General features: G+C 41.0%; 2 long non-coding RNA genes across 3 annotated transcripts in view; both read left to right on the forward strand.

Moving 5' to 3' along the window:
• The window catches only part of LOC110340233, a 111,113-nt gene extending 106,073 nt beyond the window's left edge, over nucleotides 1–5,040 (forward strand). Inside the window, exons 3-4 of the long non-coding RNA XR_002382022.2 lie at nucleotides 1,938–2,003; nucleotides 2,883–5,040. This is a non-coding gene — a long non-coding RNA (uncharacterized LOC110340233). The remainder of the gene's footprint in view (nucleotides 1–1,937; nucleotides 2,004–2,882) is intronic.
• A 2,030-nt stretch (nucleotides 5,041–7,070) lies between these two features.
• Nucleotides 7,071–18,517, forward strand: LOC110340196. Of its 2 annotated transcripts, XR_002381969.2 has the most exons (4): nucleotides 7,071–7,120; nucleotides 7,300–7,398; nucleotides 17,254–17,372; nucleotides 17,756–18,517. It is a non-coding gene; the product is annotated as an uncharacterized LOC110340196 (long non-coding RNA). The 2 variants fall into 2 exon arrangements; XR_005880858.1 differs by lacking the exon at nucleotides 7,300–7,398.
• The last annotated feature ends 530 nt before the right edge of the window (nucleotides 18,518–19,047 follow it).

Consider the following 19,047-nt stretch of genomic DNA (forward strand, 5'->3'; position numbering starts at 1 on the left):
TAAATAGTGCATCAATAAGCATGAATATAGAGCCAAGATTTGAAGTCTTCTGGAGGGCATCACACTCTGCCACCTCAGGCCTGTGCAATAACTTCTCCCTCTCTTCCAAACACTCCTTCTCACTCCTTTCCTCATTTGTCTGGTTTTCACTCATCTATATGATATCATCTTAGAAACTATCATGTTTAACTGTTTTCGGACATGCTATCCACATGGTAACAACGTTGAATTGGGATATCTAAGTCTGGGTGCATCCATTGGTGTGGGCTGTTGGCTGGCAGTTGTTGGGATGCTATTGTTCATGTTTATTTGTGTCTGTGTCCACATTAACTGTGGAAGCATTCATCTAAACATGCAGAATGGGTCTGGTGGTTTGGCTGTGAATTCTAAAGACAACAAGGCTCACTTGTAACTAACTCCTGAGAAGTAATTGTCTGTGATGGGGGAGTAAGGGGTGGTGGATCAGATCTATTAAGCAACATTCTCCAAGCCAAAGTCAGAAAGAGGTTATCAGGGCATAATTGCACATTTGGCTTACAGCACAGTACCAATAGTTTTCCGTTCTTTGATGGACTCTTTTCAGAAATATCACATCACAATGCTCTTAATGGTGAAGAAAATGATACTGTGTGGAAAAGCATCAACATTAACCATTCTGTGATAACAGTAAGTAGATACACTCAGTATAAAGAGATTCTAGGAATTCCTTAAGAACATATCAATGCTCTCTGACCCCATTCCCAGCACATCACCCAGATCTTCTTTTATAGACTTCCACCACCCCATTCCTTTGTCTCAGCTGCCAACTCACAAAGAAATTCCTGGAAACTCTTAGCCATGTCAGCCAGGGAAACAGATAGGTGATCATCACTGTCTCTCCTTTCCTCCATACCCAACTCTCCAGGCTCAGCCTCAGCTCTGTAGAAGACCACCTGCTGTGGCCTCTCCTCTCCCTCTGCTCCAATTCCCAAGGTTCTACCCAGATCTCGATGGCACACCCTGCTTTCTTCCTTGTCTGTGGACCACTCCAGATCCATCTCTTCTAGTTTGTCACCATTCCTGAGTGTCAGTTCCCAGTACCAGCTAAAAACATATTCTACCTGGGACCCCCAGTGACCACACCTGGCAGAATCTCAGAAGCATTCTCTATAGGCAACCCACAGCTACCACACTCTCCAAAGAACCAGAGAGGGCAACAAAAACTAAGGGATGGAACAGCTGCCCATCAAAGACAAGACTGGATATCAGCACCTAGAAATACAAGTATCCCAAACCCAGATGCCCAGAAGTCAAAATAAAATCATTATCAGTAACAGCCATGACAATCTGTCCCCCACTGGAGACCAGAAACCCTACTAGATAGTAGACCTGGAAAAATGCAATATAGCTGAAGCACAAGCACTTCAAAATAGTTATTATGAATATAAAACAGATATGAATAAATCTTTTTTTTGGTTTTTCAAGACAGGGTTTCTCTGTGGTTTTGGAGGCTGTCCTGGTACTAGTTCTTGTAGACCAGGCTGGTCTTGAACTCACAGAGATCTGCCTGCCTCTGCCTCCCGAGTGCTGGGATTAAAGGCGTGCACACCAATGCCTGGCTGATATAAATAAATCTTAAATCTATTAATGAAGTCTATGAAATCATAAACAAAAAGTTGAATAAAATGAAGAAAACAAAATTTGTATAGCTACTATGGAAATCAGTGTGACAGTTCCTCAGGAAACTGGTAATCAATCTACCTCGAGATCCAAGTACATCTTGGCCATATATCTAGAGATACTACTGGGACACTTACTTAACCATGTTCCTTTTGCTTTATAATAGCCAGAAACTAGAAACAACCTAAATCTGTAGATAAATGAATAAAGAAAATGTGGTACATTTACACAATGGAATATTACTCAGTCTTTAATGAATTATGTTATGAAATTTACAGGTAAATGGATGGTGCTTGAAAATATCATCCTGAATGAGACAACCCAGATCCAGAAAGATGAATATGGTAGGTGTTCACTTATATATGGATGCTAGCTGTCAAGTCATTGTTAAGTAAGCTACAATTCATGTAACCACACAGGTTAGGTATAGAGTAGAGGACTAAGGGAAAGGGATAGATCTCCCTAGGAAGGGTAAGTAGAATAGACAGTTACGGATGGATGAGGAGGGGTGGGAATGGAATGGGTGGATTAAACGTGGGAGGGGGAGGAAGAGCATTGATAAGGGGGTGAGATACAGGGTAAAAGCTAAAACTAAGGGCCATTTTAGGGGTTGTATGGAATCTTAATACAGTAGAAGCTTTAAAAAATATATACATATATGAAGGTGACTAATGAAATCGCTAAATAATTGGGGACATAGATCCTCAACTGGACATCTCTTGTTACCAAATGAATCTTCAGTACTGGGAACAGGTTACATCTAATCAAGTTGTTGGCCAAAGGGGTCCAATGGGAATCTCCAAACAACACAGGCTATGGTCAATGCTATTGTTGCTCACTACAAACTTATGGCAAGGCCCTATTACTGAAGACATGCACAACTCATTGAACATAAAGTCTGGTGTTCATGGTACTCTGAAGCACTCTTCATGCTACGAAGGAGAAAGGTAAACACCAACCCAGGTACAAAGCCTTTACAATGACCACCTGCCTACAAGATACACTGGTGTAATCGTGGCACAAACTTTGTGGGAGTAACCAACAAACATCTGATTTGACTTAAGGCACAGTCCAAGAGACGGAATCCATACTTGACACTGCTTGGGTGGCCAAGAACCCGAGACTAGATAAGCCCTGGACCTAGGGGAAAACCAAATGCTGCTGGTCTAATAAAGGAATGTAACAATAAAATGACTCCTAACAACATTCTGCTATATTTCTAGATCAGTGCCTTGCTCATCTACCATCATAGAAGCTTCCTCCTGCAGCAGATGGAGACAAATACAGAGACCCACAGCCAGAACATATGCAGAGTGCAGGCGACCTTGGAACGCTCAGTCCTAAAAGGAATGTCTGTATCAAATTTCTCCCCAAGGGCTTAAGGAACTCTGTGGAAGAGGAAGCAGAAAGAGTGTAGGAGTCAGAGGGGATGGAGGACAGCAAGAAAAAGAAAACAAGGCCTTCTAAAGACAACAGGACTGATGCACATAATTAACTCACAGAGACTTAGAGATTGCATGGGTCTGCACTAGAAGAGGCTCTAGAGCTGAGAGAAGTGAACACACACCCCAATCCCTAATCCAAAAGCTGTCTCCAACTGCTTCCAAAGGGATAATTTAGTTTTCAATAGTAGAGTCTCACTCGGTATACAAAGCACACTTAAAAAAAAAAGCAGGCCTCATTCCCAGCAGTAGATGACCAACACAAAATGAATTCAATGGCAGGCATTTTATAATATTGCTTGGCTTCTGATTTGTTGTTTTATTTGTAGGGGTTACATTGTGTGTGTGATTGTACTTATTGTGTTTATTGTGCTTCTTCTTTACTCTTTTTCTTATGTTTATTTTATCCTACTCTGCTCTTTTGTTTTATCTGATTTTACTTTATTGTTTTTTCGATAGATGCCAGTTCATTTTCTAAGGAGAGACAGAAAGGGTAGATGAGAATGGCAGGATAGGAGTTGGGGAAGAGGAAACCATAATCAGAATACAATGCATGATAAAAACTATTTTCAATAAAAGAAAAAAGAGAAATGATCTTCCATCCTATAATTTCTCCTGGTTGTGCATACAATGATATTTAATAAAACCCAAGTCAAATAAAGCAAATGGAATATTCTGAGTCCTAAGAAGGCCATGCATAGTATTTAACTGGAGGGCATTTTTCCTTCTTAGTGGTACATACAAAGATGGTGTGTGTTTCTCATAGACTAGGTGACACAGCTCTCAAGAACGACTGCTGGTGCCCCAAATCAAGCCTGGCCATTACTTGATAGACTTTCTCATAATCCAGTAGCTCCTTCCATCACAAATAGCTGTAAGAAATCCTAATTGTCCAATTGGCTAGTTACTAAGTGGAAGACAGTAAGTTCAATGTAACACAGATTATATCCTATTTGTTGCTTCCCCCACAGAGTTAGAATGCAGGTATTGTTCAAGAGATACTTGTTTGGATTTGAGATGTGGATATCCTCAGGTTTCGGAATGTTGGGGGAGTGTCTTGTGACCAACAGATGCAATACCCCTGAATACAGAAGGTGACAGCATGGGGATCCAAATATCCAAAGGATCTCAAGTCATGTCTTGGTTTGCCTACAAAGCACTTACCCACATTAATCTCATTTATGATAAGATGTCAAGTCCATACCCAAAATACAAACAAGCTTGAGCATCTGAAACCTCAAAGCCTGCTTCCAGGGCCACACTTCCTCTAACAAGGCCATCCCCACTCCAACAAGGTCACACCTCCTAATAATGCCACTCCCTGTGAGCCTATGGGGCCATTTTCTTTCAAACCACTACAAACTACATCTGAGATTCTGTTGAAATCCTCACCAGCTCTGCAAATCCATTTCTCCCTTTTTTTAATTCAGAAAAGCTTAGCTCCTGAGGACATGAATTAGCCATAGACAGCCAGAAAATTACCTCTAAATTGAAGAATGGGGCCAAGAATCCGCAGAAGCCTAGGTAATTTGGAATGATGCTTCTAATGGCATTCAAGGATCCACTCATCTGGCTCTCTGGCATCACAGACGAGATCCACTATTTTAGCGTCGCTCTCTCGATCTTCATTCTAAATGAGGATGCCACTTACCACCTTCATCTGTTCATGATGTGTGCCACAGTTAACAAGACATGCTCATGAAGAAGGAAATTGGCCAGTCTAGTGTCCCCATCATTGTTGGTACCAAATTTACTGGAGAATGCCTATAGCACTCACACCCTCTCCCTCCCTCCATTTCTGTCTGAATCATCCTCAATTTTCTCGTCAAGTTTGAATCCTACCCCCTGTAGTAGTTTGTTGTGCTGTGTAGTAGAATTGCCCTGTCCTTTCAGAGACATTGTATATGACCAATAAAGTTTGAGGTGTTTGTGTTTTGTAGTTTTTGATATCTGTGGTGATTTGTATCTTGACACCCTTGCCTTACTAAAGGTCACAAAGAACAACTCTTGAGAGAGGTTGGTGGCTATTTCTACTATCAGTCACATGAACACAAGGCTGATCCTTGACTAGGCAACCAAATTGGAGAAGACAAGTCTACAGCAGTAAGACAAGGAACTTCACTTGTTTTGAAGCAAAATCTGCGTTATTTCAACAGTAATGGCTGTGTGTTATGCCCAGCATTCACTGTTCCACACTGGCATTCCTGAATTTGGACTTTCGGGTTATCTTCCAGGTTACTCTGGGGTGAAGTTCTAGTGTGCTTTCTTTTACTGTGATAAAACATTGGCCACAAGCATGGGCTGAAAAGGGTTTATTTCATTTTAAACACCACAGTTCATCATTGAGGGAAGCCAAGGCAGGCACTTGACACAGAAACCTGGAAGCAGGAGTTGAAGCAGAGAAAATGGAGGAAAACTGCTTACTAGCTTTCTTCCTTTAGCCTGCTCAAATGTCTTATACAAACCAGACCCACATACCTAGGGAAAATGCCACCCCCCCAGTGGGCTGTATCTTCTTAGTTCAATTAACAATCAATAAAATGCCACACAGACCATGCCCACAGACCAATTTAATTGAGGCAGTTCCTTAGTGGAAGCACATTTTTGACAGGTGTGTCAAGTTGACAACCAAGATTAGCCATTCCAGGGATCAAGCTTACATCAAACAAACTTTAGAGAAGCAAATTGTAGGTAAACAATGACAAGTAGAGAATGTCAGAAATGACAAGAGTGGGGACAATGGAGATGTGGGGACACAGAACTGAATCCATTGCTCTAAGATGAACTGGGCCATTAGCAGAAACACAGATGCTTCTTAAAGTGAGTCATGTTTGGTCAAAGAGCCTGATATATGGACCTCCGTGATACCAGAATGGCAAGAGAAGCTGTTCTTCTAGGGAGTTGATGGGGGAAGTCCTATGTATATGTCAATAAATCACTGTTGGGCCAATAGGGAACCATGATAGGTGGGACTAGGAGTCCAGGAGAACTCTGGGAAGGAGAAACACAGAGTCAAGATGAAATGCCATGGGGTAGGAAGCCCAAAACTATTCTCTGGTAAGAGAAATACTTAGATTAACAATTATGGGGTAATTACTTAAGTCAGAGCTAGCCAGTAAGAAACAAGCAAGGCCAACAGCTTCATAATTAATACAGCATCTTGTGTGTTATTTGGAGACTATAACGCGGCAGAGCCCAGGCGACTGGCGGGTGATAAACCAAAGCGGCTAGCAAGGAAAAGGCTTCTCTTTACAAAATGGTACCAGGAGTGGGGTAATAAATTTCCACGTAGAATGACAAAAGCTTTAAAGGAATTTTAGAAACAGAAGAACGGATCGAAGCACAGATTTTTGGTAGCAGCATTTTCTCAGGTGGGCTCTGTTTTGCTAGCAGCAAGCAGAAACTCGCAGCTTACTTAAGGCAGTCATCCTGACTCAGCATTAAAAAAAAAACAGCAAGGTTCTTTTAAGAGGCTTTACTAACGATTTAAAAGTTGTACTTACAGCTGGAAGTGGCAGTGACCACATCTCCAAGCTGGCAGCTGGAGTCATGCTTATGCCTGCCATCTTAGAAAAAAAACTTGCAACCATAAGGAAAAATAATTTTCTTCCTTATATTGCTCTAGAAGGAACTTTAATATAAACAAAATCAAAATTTTCCATCAATCTCGCTTGCCTTTTCTCACAAGAACACTGCACTGGCTGGTTTTGTGTGTCAAGTTGACACAAGCTGGAGTCATCAGAGGGAGGAGCCTCAGCTGAGGAAATGCCTTCATGAGATCCAGCTGTAAGGCATTTTCCCAATTAGTGATCAGTGGGGGAGGGCCTAGCCCGAGGTGGGTGATGTCATCCCTGGGCTGCTGGGCCTGGGTTCTATAAGAAGGTGGGCTGAACAAGCCATGGGAAACAAGTCAGTAAGCAGCTCTCTTCAATGGCCTCTGCATCAGCTTCTGCTTCTGGGATCCTGCTGTTTGAGTTCCTGTCCTGACTTCCTTCAGTGATGAACAGCAATGCTGAAGTGTAAGCCAAATAGACCCTTTCCTCCCCAACTTGCTTTTATTCATGGTGTTTTGTCACAGCTACAGAAATCTTAACTAAGGCAAACACCTTCTAAGTAGTCCTTGTTTTAACAAAGGACTGCTGGTATGATTATGGGGGTATTTGGCCCGATAACCTTTTCCTTATATTTTTCCCCTTAGGACTCTGTTGAAATTAGTTTGACTCTTTGTTGAAATTAGTTTGGCTATGGAACCTTCTAACTGAGATCCTTCCTGTCCTACGAGAACTCCAAAGATCTAGTAAGTCATCTTGTACAGAATGTTTAGGGACCCTGAAGGTCTATTACTGCTATAAATGTGTCAGGAAACAAGTCCTTGGGTATTCATTGCTAGTGAAACCCAAAATAGCCTCCATTTTTCTTGATTATTAAAAAGTTGAGGTTTTCTATTGGGGTGAGAAAGACAGCTTTACTTGTTTCGTGAGTGGTTTGGAAAAGCCTTGGAGTCTGGTTTCTAACACAGGGCTTTCTGAACATGTCAAAGGCATTTACCATTCACCCACACATGCAGGGAAGGCAGGGGACAGAATATAGAAGAAACTAGAGCCTCCAGGGTGAAAGGAAGATTTGTTTTCTCTCCTGGCAGTAAGGAGGTCTGCACACAGCAACTGGGGTGATGCCAGGCAAGAACCACTGCAGCCTCACTTGCTACACCCACTCATTGAGGGGAATAAGGAGCATCCCAGATGCTCAGACATCCCTGTTTTTTGTTTTGTTTTGTTTTGTTTTTGTTTTTTGGTTTTACGAGACAGGGTTTCTCTGTTTTGGAGGCTGTTGGTCCAGCCTGGCCTCGAACTCACAGAGATCCGCCTGCCTCTGCCTCCCGAGTGCTGGGATTAAAGGCGTGGGCCACCAACGCCCGGCTGACATCCCTGTTTTTAACCAAAAATCATCCCAATTCAAAGCACTCAGCAGCCCCACACACTTTATAGGGGGCAATCAGCCACTAATTGTCTAAGTCTTGCCTTGTAGAGGATTTCAAAGTTTCTGTTCCAAAGCAAAAAGATGGTTGATTAGGCAATGGCAGTGGAGGTCACTTGTCTCCAAACACTCACCGGAAGCTTGAACTCAGGACAGGTGAGATACCTAGGTTCTGCTAATGACAATGACATGGCAGCCCATGCATTTCAGCTGACATGCCAGGATCATGGACACTGATGTCTGGAATCAGCTCTTTAGGGTCTTAAATTCTTCTCGTTGCTGGTGACTCTTTGAAAAATGTTCTCAAATTTTACATATATAATGGCAAGTTCAGGTGGTGGTTGATGGCAGCCCTTCCCACAATCAGCACTTCACAAGTTTGAATTCTGTTCTGGTTTCATTTCCCCAAATTCCACTCCTGACTCCAGACTCCTGACATTGGCAGTGTCTCCATCTCCCTGGATTGGTGTTATTTTTTTAAATTCAGTTTTGCTTCCTAAATGTCCTCTCTCTCTCTCTCTCTCTCTCTCTCTCTCTCTCTCTCTCTCTCTCTCTCTCTCTCTCTCTCTCTCTCTCTCTCTCTCTCTCTCTCTCTCTCTCTGTCTCTCTGTCTCTCTCCCCTTCCCTTCCTCTCTCACCCATCTCCTCTCTCTCTTTGCCTTCCTCTTTTCTCCCTTTCTCTCTTGCTAATGCTTCATCCATGGACATCCCCTGCTACCTGTAAATGTAGATGATTCTCTCCTTTGGTTTTGATCATGTAGAACACAACCTTCTACCTTCACTGTCCTACTTTCTAGCTGGAGTGTCCATTTAGGTTATAAATGTGTCAGTGTGTGGGGTGGGGTGGGGGATGGGCAGTGGGCAGAGGAATAGACAGCAAGCAGGGGCTCCTTGCATACCAGAATAACAAAGGGAGGATTCTCTCCTTCTCCCTCTTTTTTAGATTCACATACTTTCTTTTAATTAGATGAACAAGAAGCCCAGAGATGAGACCACAAGCTAGGTCCCACCCTGACTTTGGCAATGGAAACCTGTTAAGTTTTAAAATAAGGCAACCTGAGTTTTGACAAGCTTTCCATACCAGTACACGTACAGGCTGAGGAGAAATCTCATTCCCAAAGGGCAATTTATTAAAACAAACAGAATAAAAAAAACTCCAAGTGTCTAAAAAGAAGGACTTACTATAAAAGTGCTTTGACAATCACAGCTATATCATGTCCTGACATTTATAATGAAACTGAGGGCCAGCCGTAGATTCCTCAGGAGCAGGAGATATGTCTAAACAACTAGATTAAGACTATCCTAAAAAAAAAAAACCACCCTATTCTACTAGAAGTGTGTCTTATCTGGGAGGAGTCTGGCCTTTCCATATCAATGTAGTCCAATGGTTGCTGGAGTTGCTCATGGATTCTTCACATGTGAAAACCCAAGACACACATATAATTCTTTCATAGAATAAAAATAATTGCCTCCGTTTCCAGTAAAGCAGAATGCTAACTTTTACCTGTTTTCTTTTATTCTCCATTAAAATTATATTGACCTGGTCTTTCACTTTGTGATAAAGAGCGATTCAGCTAGCAGCCAAGGTACATGGTCCTGTATTTGTCATTGTTCTTGAATCTACCTTGATATCTATAGGTACTGAGTTGGAACATTTTAGAAAACTAATCAAAAGAAGGTTTAAGTTTTTCTGCAACTTGAAGAAACCACAAAGGGTTACCAGAGAGGGATCATAGCCACTCCCCCCCTCCCACATGCTCAGTAGGGTCATCTGTGGATAACTTCAGAAGGCAGAAAACAACTTACGACATAGAGAGGAAGAAAATGACTGCATAATTTTGCTTTGAAGAAACAAATTTCATTTAGGAATTATTTAATATATAATAATGATGTTTAATATATTAACTATGTAACTATTTAATGTAATATAAACTGGAGATGGGTAGATGGCTGTCTTCACATACGTGGATATCTTATCTGATATGCACTTGTGTTTCAGAGGCCACAGAAAGTGTTGGGTGGTGAGATGGGTGGGCAGAGGCCAGGAAATGCTTTTTAGTTTACAAAGTAGCTGACACAGAGAGCAGCATTCTCATCTATGAGAATAGATGTGGCCAGTCCTGGAGGAGATGGAGGGGTGAGGTAGTTCAATTTCACTTCTCTTGGCAGAGAGGAAACTGTGCACAAAGACGAATCATAGGTCCCAGGGAGAGGCCATTAGTCACACAAATATGGTCAAAGATGAAGAAGAAGCCAAAGTGCTCCCCAGGGTCAGGCCAGCTATGGAGGTAGAGACCCAGGGGCTGAACTCTGGAGTGTGCCCAGATTTCCCCAAGGCACAGCTAGGTCCCAACTAGACATCACAAACCTATAAATGTACATCAGGGTTAGCCAGAAAACTGAAATTTGATTTGAAATCTCATTTAAAATATTGACAACACACCTAAGGTCTCATAAATGTATTGAGGGTATAGTTTCTATAGCATTGATTCTCAACCTGATATCCTGCATAACATATATTTACACTACTATTCATAACAGTTGCTGTGGAGTTACCCTTTTGAATGCTGTGAATGTTTTATTACCATTGGTTAATAAAGAAGCTGTTTTGGCCTATAGCAAGGCAGGATAGATCCAGGCATGATATTCAAGCAGAGATACAGGAAAAAGAGGGCAGAGTCAGGAAGATACGAACAAGCTTCTGGAGCAGCAAGATGCCAGCAGACCAGTAATGCCATGGCCATGTGGCAATACATAGATTAATATAAATGGGTTCATTTAAATATAAGAGCCAGTTAGTAATAAGCTTCAGTTGTAGACCAAATGGTTTATAATCAATCTTAAGCTTCTGAGTGATTATTTTAAAAGTGGCTATGGGACCGGGAGGGACAAAAAACCTTTGTCTGCAAATAGTAGCAAAATTACAATTATGAAGTAGTAATGAAAGTAATTTTAAGGTTGAGGGGTCACTATAGTATGAGGAAATGGATTAAATGGTCTCATTAGAAAGTTTGTTCTATATGAAATGTCCTCTTGTGTGATGAATATTTAGTCTCCAGATGGTAACACTGTTTTGTGAGGGTCTGGAAACTTTAGAAGTGTGGCTTATGAAGTCTGTCCTTTGTTGCTGGTCCTGTATCTCTCTCCCTCTGTCTCCTGTCCCCTGTGACTTAATGACCCTTCATTGCCATCTGACATGATGCTCTGTCCAAGTGTATGGGACCAAACGACCATGGCCCGAGTCTTTTGAAATTGGGAGCCAAAGTGATTCTCTCCTCCTTAAATTCTCTGGGTAGTTTGCTCACAGTGATGGTAAAATGAACCAGACCATCTCCGAGTCTGGCAGATTGTAACTGCGTGGAAGCTTTCATGAGAGAACAGGGGAAGTTGGTGCTGGCTTGTTTTCAATCTCATACTGTAGCTCAGGCTAGCATGAACTCTGCATGTATCCTCAGTAAGTGTGGCCCAAACACATGGCAAACCTTCTGCCTTAGCCTCCTGAGTGCTAGGATTGCAGGGTGTGAATTGCCATGGACAGCTGGGAATGGTGTCATTATCACAGAGAGAAGGAAGAAATTGTAAATGCAAAGAACTGGCAAGGCCTGTGGGGGAACAACTTTCCTAATGCTTTTAAGGGTCTTAGTCACTTTTCTATAGCTGTGACAAAGCATCATGGCCAAGGTGACTTACAAAAGAAATCATTTAATTGGGCTTATGGTTTCACAGGATCAGAGGTCACAATGGTGAAGTAAAGGTGCAATGGAAGGGACAGTTAAGAACTCGAGTCCTGATCCACATGTTAGTAGACAGAGAATGGGAATGACACAAGAAAACCTCAAAGCACATTCCCCATTGACACACCTTCTCCAATAAAGCCACACCTCCTAATCCTTCCCGAAAAGTTCCACCAACTGGGGACCAAGTATTTAAAGATCTGAGCATATGGGAGCCATTCTCATTCAAACTACCATAGCCCTAATGCTAACACCAACTCTAAGAGTCAGAAATATATCTCAAAAGGTTTTACTCTCCAATCTGGAAGTTATATTAAATAGTTATTAATAGCAGATGAAACCAAATACAGAAATACTTCTGCATAGCAAGAAGTTAAATATTTATATTGCTAACTGAATCAGTTATACTTTGGTAGAAAATTCATAAATGACTGAATTATGTGTTTTATGGTTGACCTTTCTATAATTTGCACAATTATACATCTTTCTATAATTTGCACAATTAACCATTGGGTCTACACTGCTTACCTGGTAGCAGCTATGGAGAATAGGATATAGCAGATAGAAAGATATAATAAGCCCTCAGGGAATTTTTTTGCAACCTCTAACTTATTGATGAGGGCTTTCAGTGGGATTAATTTTATTTCATATTATATTGAGTTAATGTAGTGCTTGATCTCAGAACAATTGTGATTTAGGCAATATTTGGTTTCCCTCACTGACTTCACAGCACATAATAATGTGTCCTATAGGAAAACATAGGGGAAAGAAAAGTATCCACAAATATTATTTTCCATTTGGTCTTTTCCATAATGGGAAAAACATACTTCCCAGTTCTTGGTTTTGGGCTTGACCATATGGTTTGCTTTAGGCAATATAATGACGCTGATGAGAAGTTGTCCTATCTGAGAATCATGGTCGAGATTGTTCTGGTTCTGCCATTTCCATGTGATGACCTTTTTCTAAGTGACACCTACTTCTTTGGTTCTGATTGGACACACTTGGACCAGAGCTACTCAGTTAAATTGAGCTATACCCACAGTTGAATCCTAGTGTAGACATTCTGCCCAATTAAGTTGCAGGAGAATAAATGTACTTTCAAGAAACTGCATTCTGGGTGCTATAGTCTGAGTTGGTGATCCCAAACACTCAGGTATAAAGGGTTGGGAGATGCCATGAACCTTTAAGAAGTTGGGCTTAGTGGGAGGTCTGTGGGTCATTGGGAGCATGCCCTGGAAAGGAATTGCAAGACCCTGGTTTCTCTGTGTGTGTGTCTCTATGTCTCTCTGTCTCCCTCTCATCCCAACCCTCCTTCCCTCCTTCCCTCCCCCTCTGTTCTTCTCTATGTGTGCCTCTCTCTGTATCTCTGTCTCTATCTCCCTTTCTCATTCAGTTCAAGTTGTGACCATTGTGCTCCTATATGTGTTATTACAATTATTTTCCATTATATTCTATTCTTCAACTATCATTGTCTAAATCACAATGTCTGCCTGATCTGGGCTTTGGACCCCCAAATGTGAGTGAAAAGTGTGTGTGCTAAATTACTATATATTATATATGTTCACAAAAGAGGTTTTATTTTTTAAACCTGGGATTATTGTGCCAATATCTTATTGATATAATCCTCCTTGTAAGGAATTATAGCCTGCAAGTGTCTTGCTTAGCTGGGCTTTCAGCACTCCACTCAAAACTGTGGAGAGGTAAATATTTCAGTGTGGAAGAACCAGACAATAGTCAGATTATCCAATTGAAGCCATCGTTCAGACAGGCTGCTTGTGGTGGTGTGAAGGGTAACTGTCTTCCATAGGATCATGCATTTGAATACTTGGCTCAGTTGCTGGAGCTGTTTAAGGAGCTTATGGACACTTTAGGAGGTGGAGCCTTGCTGGAGGAAGTGTATCACTGAGGACAGGTTTAAGGGTGTGCAGCCTCACTCTGTTTCTTGTTCTGTTGCTCTGCTTCCTGTGTGTGGATGAAAATATGACCAGCCATCTTCCTGCTTCTACCGCCATGCTTTTCCTGACTGTTTCCATGTCTTTTCCACCATGACGAACTCTGTTCCTCTGGAAGTGTAAACCAGAATAAACTTTCTTCCTGAAGTTGCTTCTGACAGCGTATTTTATTACTTACAAAAGTTACTGATACAGAAATTGGTACAGAGGATGGATGCTGTTGCTGTGATGAGCTGGAGCATGTTGTTTGGGAGGAACATTGTATAAGCAATTGGAACTTGGAGCTGGAAAAGCTGTTGAATGCTCATAGCGTAGTAAGCTATTGTTGTGATAACCTGCAAGATCAGAATGCTGAGAGAAATGCAGACAATAGGGCCTCAGTTTGTGACATTTCAGAGGGAAACAAAGTGGTTAGCCCTAGAAATATACATGTGCAGGAAACACTGAATAGTAATCAACAGGTTATATTCATATGTTTATTGACATATGCACATATATCTGTAACAACAATGGTTAAAGAAGAGGAGGTTGTGAATTTGGGAGGGAGCAGATGGCAGAGGTAGGAAGTAGGAGGATGGAGTCATGTAATTATATTTTAATTAAGTAAAAACTATTATTAGCTTTTCTATATACATATGCAACAAACATACTTATTAAAAATCAAATCTATAATATCCACAGAAATAAAATACCTGGGAATAAACCTAACCAAAGAAGTGAAAGACCTCTACAATAGAAACTATAAAACACTGAAGAAATAAATTTTAAAAGACACTAGAAGATAGTAATAATAATAATAATGACCCAACTCCCATGCTTATGGGTTAGAAACCATGCCACTAAGAGTACTGTACAAATTCAATACAATTTCAATAATAATCCCAGGGTTATTCCTTTTAGACATAGAAAAAAGCAATTCTAAGACGTATGTGAAAAAACAAAAGCCCCAGGGTAGCCAAAGCAATCCTGAACAAAAAGAACCATGAAGGAGGCATCACTGTATCTGATTTCTGGTTATACTACAAAACTATAGTAATAAGCACAGCGTAGGACAAAACAGAATTGGAGCAGAGGGGCCATCATGGATGGGGACTTCCATTCCCAGAAGCCATGGATTATTACATGAAAATCTCCGTGCCAGATGTGGGGTGCCTTCCTAGAATTGTTGGCTGGAAAGTACACAGAGGCTCCCAAACTATAGAGATCATAGTCATTGCCTCAATCATCTACAAGTACTAAATGTTAAGTTCTAACTACTGAGAAACAGACTTTCCTTTGTTGTAGAATACAACCATGCTTAGAACTAAGCTGGAAGCTTCCTACCTGCTGGCTAGTTTGCATAGTGCTACAAGTTGCTGTGTATGTGGCTAAGGGAGCAAAGTCAGGCGTAGTCTCCCCTGGCTTTATATCTTGCGGGTTATAAATACCAACTTGCTAAAAAAGAGGTGCTTACTGGTCCAGTAGTGGCATGGCTGATATGTGGGTAATTAACTGATTTTATATTGGATCAGAGACCTGCTCCCCAAGAGGGGTCTATGTTTGGCACTGTAGACCTGGTCAGAGGCCCATAAGTTGAGGATATATGGGCCCTAGGGGGTGAACCTGCTACTGTTGTTTTGCTAAGTGAACACTTATCAAATTGTCTCTTAAATATTTATACCCATTAGCTAGTCCTGACCTCAGCTTTAATCACAGTGGTGCCTGTTTGCAGTGAGCAGCAGGTAATGCAGAGACTCATGGCTGGGTAAGGTACTGAGAACAAGTGATGTGTTCTGCATTAAATAGAACACCCATATTTCCCTCTCCAAATGTCAGGAAACATTGTGAAAGAGGGATAAAAAGAATGTAAGGGCTAGACAATGGGGGGAAAGGGTTGTGAAATACTGTCTTATATGGTCATGACACAGCTAAAATAGCTACAAACTCAAAACAGCTGAAGTTTTCTCTATAAGACATCCACAAGACTGAGCTAATAAACTTTCAAAGATGTGGAAGGGACTAATGGATCCCTGCCCTCTCATGGTATTTATTGGTAGTTGAGGAGGCTGGAGAAGAAGTCATGGTCTTCAGTGATGATATAGTTTCTGGTGACCTTCTCATGCTTCAGTGGGTAACCCCATACCTGTGCCCTCAGAAGTCGTTAAAATAAGTGGGTTACAAGGCAAAGGAAAAAAAAACAAAAAAGACAGGGTGGTTGGATAAAGCCTTGGGAGAAAGGATGAGAGGCAGTGTGTTTTGGAGGGGAATAAGAGATGGTAGAGAAATGTGTGTGACCAGAATGTATTACATGCATGTATGAGATTGTTGAAAAATAAACTAATGAAAAAACTGAGAAGGAGCAAATTCTGTTTTAAAAGTCAGAAAGAATTTATTTCCTGTCTTAATTGGACTATTATGAGAATTATCTAGTCATTAGTAAGGCAGTTGTGATTGTGGCAAAGAATTCTATAATACTTTGGTTACTCATTTCCTTTCTATCTGTGTCTTAAAGATTGGGGGTTGTTATAGGAAAGAAGATACGATTTTGAGGTTGTTTGCACTGTAGACAAACACTTTTTACAGTCTAAGTCCTGGGAAAGTACTTCAGGTGGTGGAATGCTTGCCTAACATGCATAGGGCCCTGGTTCATTCTCCAGTACCATATAAACTGGATATGGTGGTGTAGTACCTGAAATCCCCACCTTTGTGATGTAAACAAAAGGGGAATCAGAACTTCAAGGTCATCCTTGACTACATATCAGGCTTAAGGCAAACCTGGATTAGGCATAGTTGTATTGTTAAAAAAGGGTGGTAGTAGTGCATGAGCATGTAGGTTTCTTCAGTATCCAAGGTTCTGTGGCAAGGACACAGGTTGCTTCAGCAGCCCTTACAGTGAGTGGCCACAGGTAATAGAGTGTCTGACTGGGAGAATGATGTCCAGCTTCTTCCCTGTCAAGTAGCACAGACAAAAAAATAACAAGACTCTTACCATGCATATTTGGAATTACATCAATATAAAATTATCAGAGCACAAGACCAGGTGTCTCACCTAAAGTTTGGGGATGAGTCTCATGTAAACCAAGGACATATTGTACCCAAGTCTAGTTGTTGACTGATTCACTCTTCCCTTTATCAAGTCATGACCACCTACTGCCTAGAAGCTTGTGTAAGTCCCTACCCAAGCAGGAAACACTTGGAAGGCTTCACAGACATGGAACATTTTGTCTCAATTCTATGGCTACCTTAGTTCTTTCTGAATGGCAAATTTTGGAGTTAAATCTCAATTCTCTACTCAACATTTGAGCATTCTTATTGAGTTTCAGTTTCCCCACCTATAAAAGCAGGAAAAAAGTAGGTTTTAGATCTTTGCATGGTGCTAAGGATTAAATGATCAATACAATAAAGATGCTTGAGCAAACCCTGGCTCAAAGAATTCATCCCATGTTAGCTGTGGTTATTATTCCAGGTATCCTTGGACTTGATCACCTTGTGTTCTCTTGGATCTTGCAGGGGCAGGAGAATGTTAAATGGGGAGAGTGGGCAGAAAAATGATCGAGAGCAGAAGATGATGAAGGAGATGAACAAAAACTAAAAATATATGAAAAAGTCAGAAAGAAACTTGATGATGGGTAAGCTTACTAACAAAAAAGAAAAAGTGGAATTTAAACAAAATTACACTACTTGGATAATGCCCTACAAGAATGCCTGCTTTTAGAAATGGTAGGCCGTTATAGTCCAGTAAGATGCCTGAGATACCTCTCTATGCATGGTATTCCAAACAAATTGAATGGCAGACATTAAGAAGACTGAATCATCTCTTTGTGTACTGATGTATATTGATCTTCACAATGTGTTAAATGCAATAAACAAAGGAATCATAAGTATATTTTTGTTTAAATGTATGTAATAAATCTCTTTCTGGAGACCACATGATTGTCACAGCTGGTGGTGGGAGGGGCACTAAGTGACAGGGTGAGAAGCAGAATTTTTACAATGTGGCTTTGCTTTTCAGTGTTTGGATATGTGAAATACGAACAAGTTATTAAGACCATAGAAGAGAAGCTGGAGAGATGAATCAGTGTTTAAGTGCTCTTACTGCTTTTGAAGAGGACCCTGGGTTTGTTCCCAGCACCCACATCAGGCAGCTCATGATTTCCTATAACTCCAGTTCCAGGGGATCCATTGCCCTCTTTGGCCTTCACCGGCATTTACATGTACATGCTTCACATAGCATATAAACTCAACACAGCCACACGTACATGCCTATAAACTAAAACAACAACACGATTAAAAAAAAAACCAAGTCTTTATGACCATAGAAGAAAAAGAACATATCTCATGGGAACACTGTGCTTGCTCAAGTAACTTTCTTGTGACCCCTCCCTGATTGCTGCTGGGCTGAAATACCTAGAGATATGTGATTGCTGTGGGGTTTCACTGGTTTATCAGTCTGAGTCAGATATTGTGCAGTTACTCACACAACAGGCACCAGTGAGTCAGAAGCATAAGAAATAATGGAGAACATGCTAATGAGGAACTAAACATTACACTTGTTCTGCATATGCGCCTCAAGAGATGTTCCATGAGATCCAACGTCGTATCCTCCTGGTCCAAATTCTTTACAGCATGTGAAAATACATAAATTAGACAGGAGCTATATAGCGATGTTCCTCACCAGTCTGCCTTTTACTTATTGGGTCTGGCTGGGCTTCTTCATGCTATCAGCAGAACCTGATTAATCATGAAATCAATAAATCACTCTGCTGGTCATCCAGTACAGCACTGCATCCTGAGGTGAGAAACAGTCCCCACTGCAAATTAGCTTCAGCATCAGGGTGCATCTGTCCCATTGATTTTTGATTTGAGATTTATCTGTAAAATCACTTCATTTCAATTTTTCCAGTTCAGTCCATCCTAATAACATATAATATGTTACTTCTTATGGCTGGTCACAGGTTCCTCTAATTTGACCTGTTTCGGCTGGTTAAAATGCCTGCTTGTCTCCATCAGTGCTCCTAAATGTCCAAATGGAATTTAGTCCATGCCATGCAGCCACTATTTTGTCATGTTGTCCCAAGAATACCCAGTGTTCTTGGTGACAATCCAGATGACTATTTTTATGTGACAGACTGGCAGACAAATCTGTAAACACCATTTTTGTTTCCATGTCTTCAGTCTACCTCACAGTGCATTATTTATGATGATCTATAGCCCTGTCTCTTTCCTGGCCATTTGGAAACAAAACAACAAAATCATATAAATAACACCGTTTTACCTACTTAAGTACCATAATGAGTAGTTAAA

This window comes from Mesocricetus auratus, unplaced genomic scaffold (assembly GCF_017639785.1).
Source record: "Mesocricetus auratus isolate SY011 unplaced genomic scaffold, BCM_Maur_2.0 Super-Scaffold_100013, whole genome shotgun sequence".
NCBI lineage: Eukaryota > Metazoa > Chordata > Mammalia > Rodentia > Cricetidae > Mesocricetus > Mesocricetus auratus.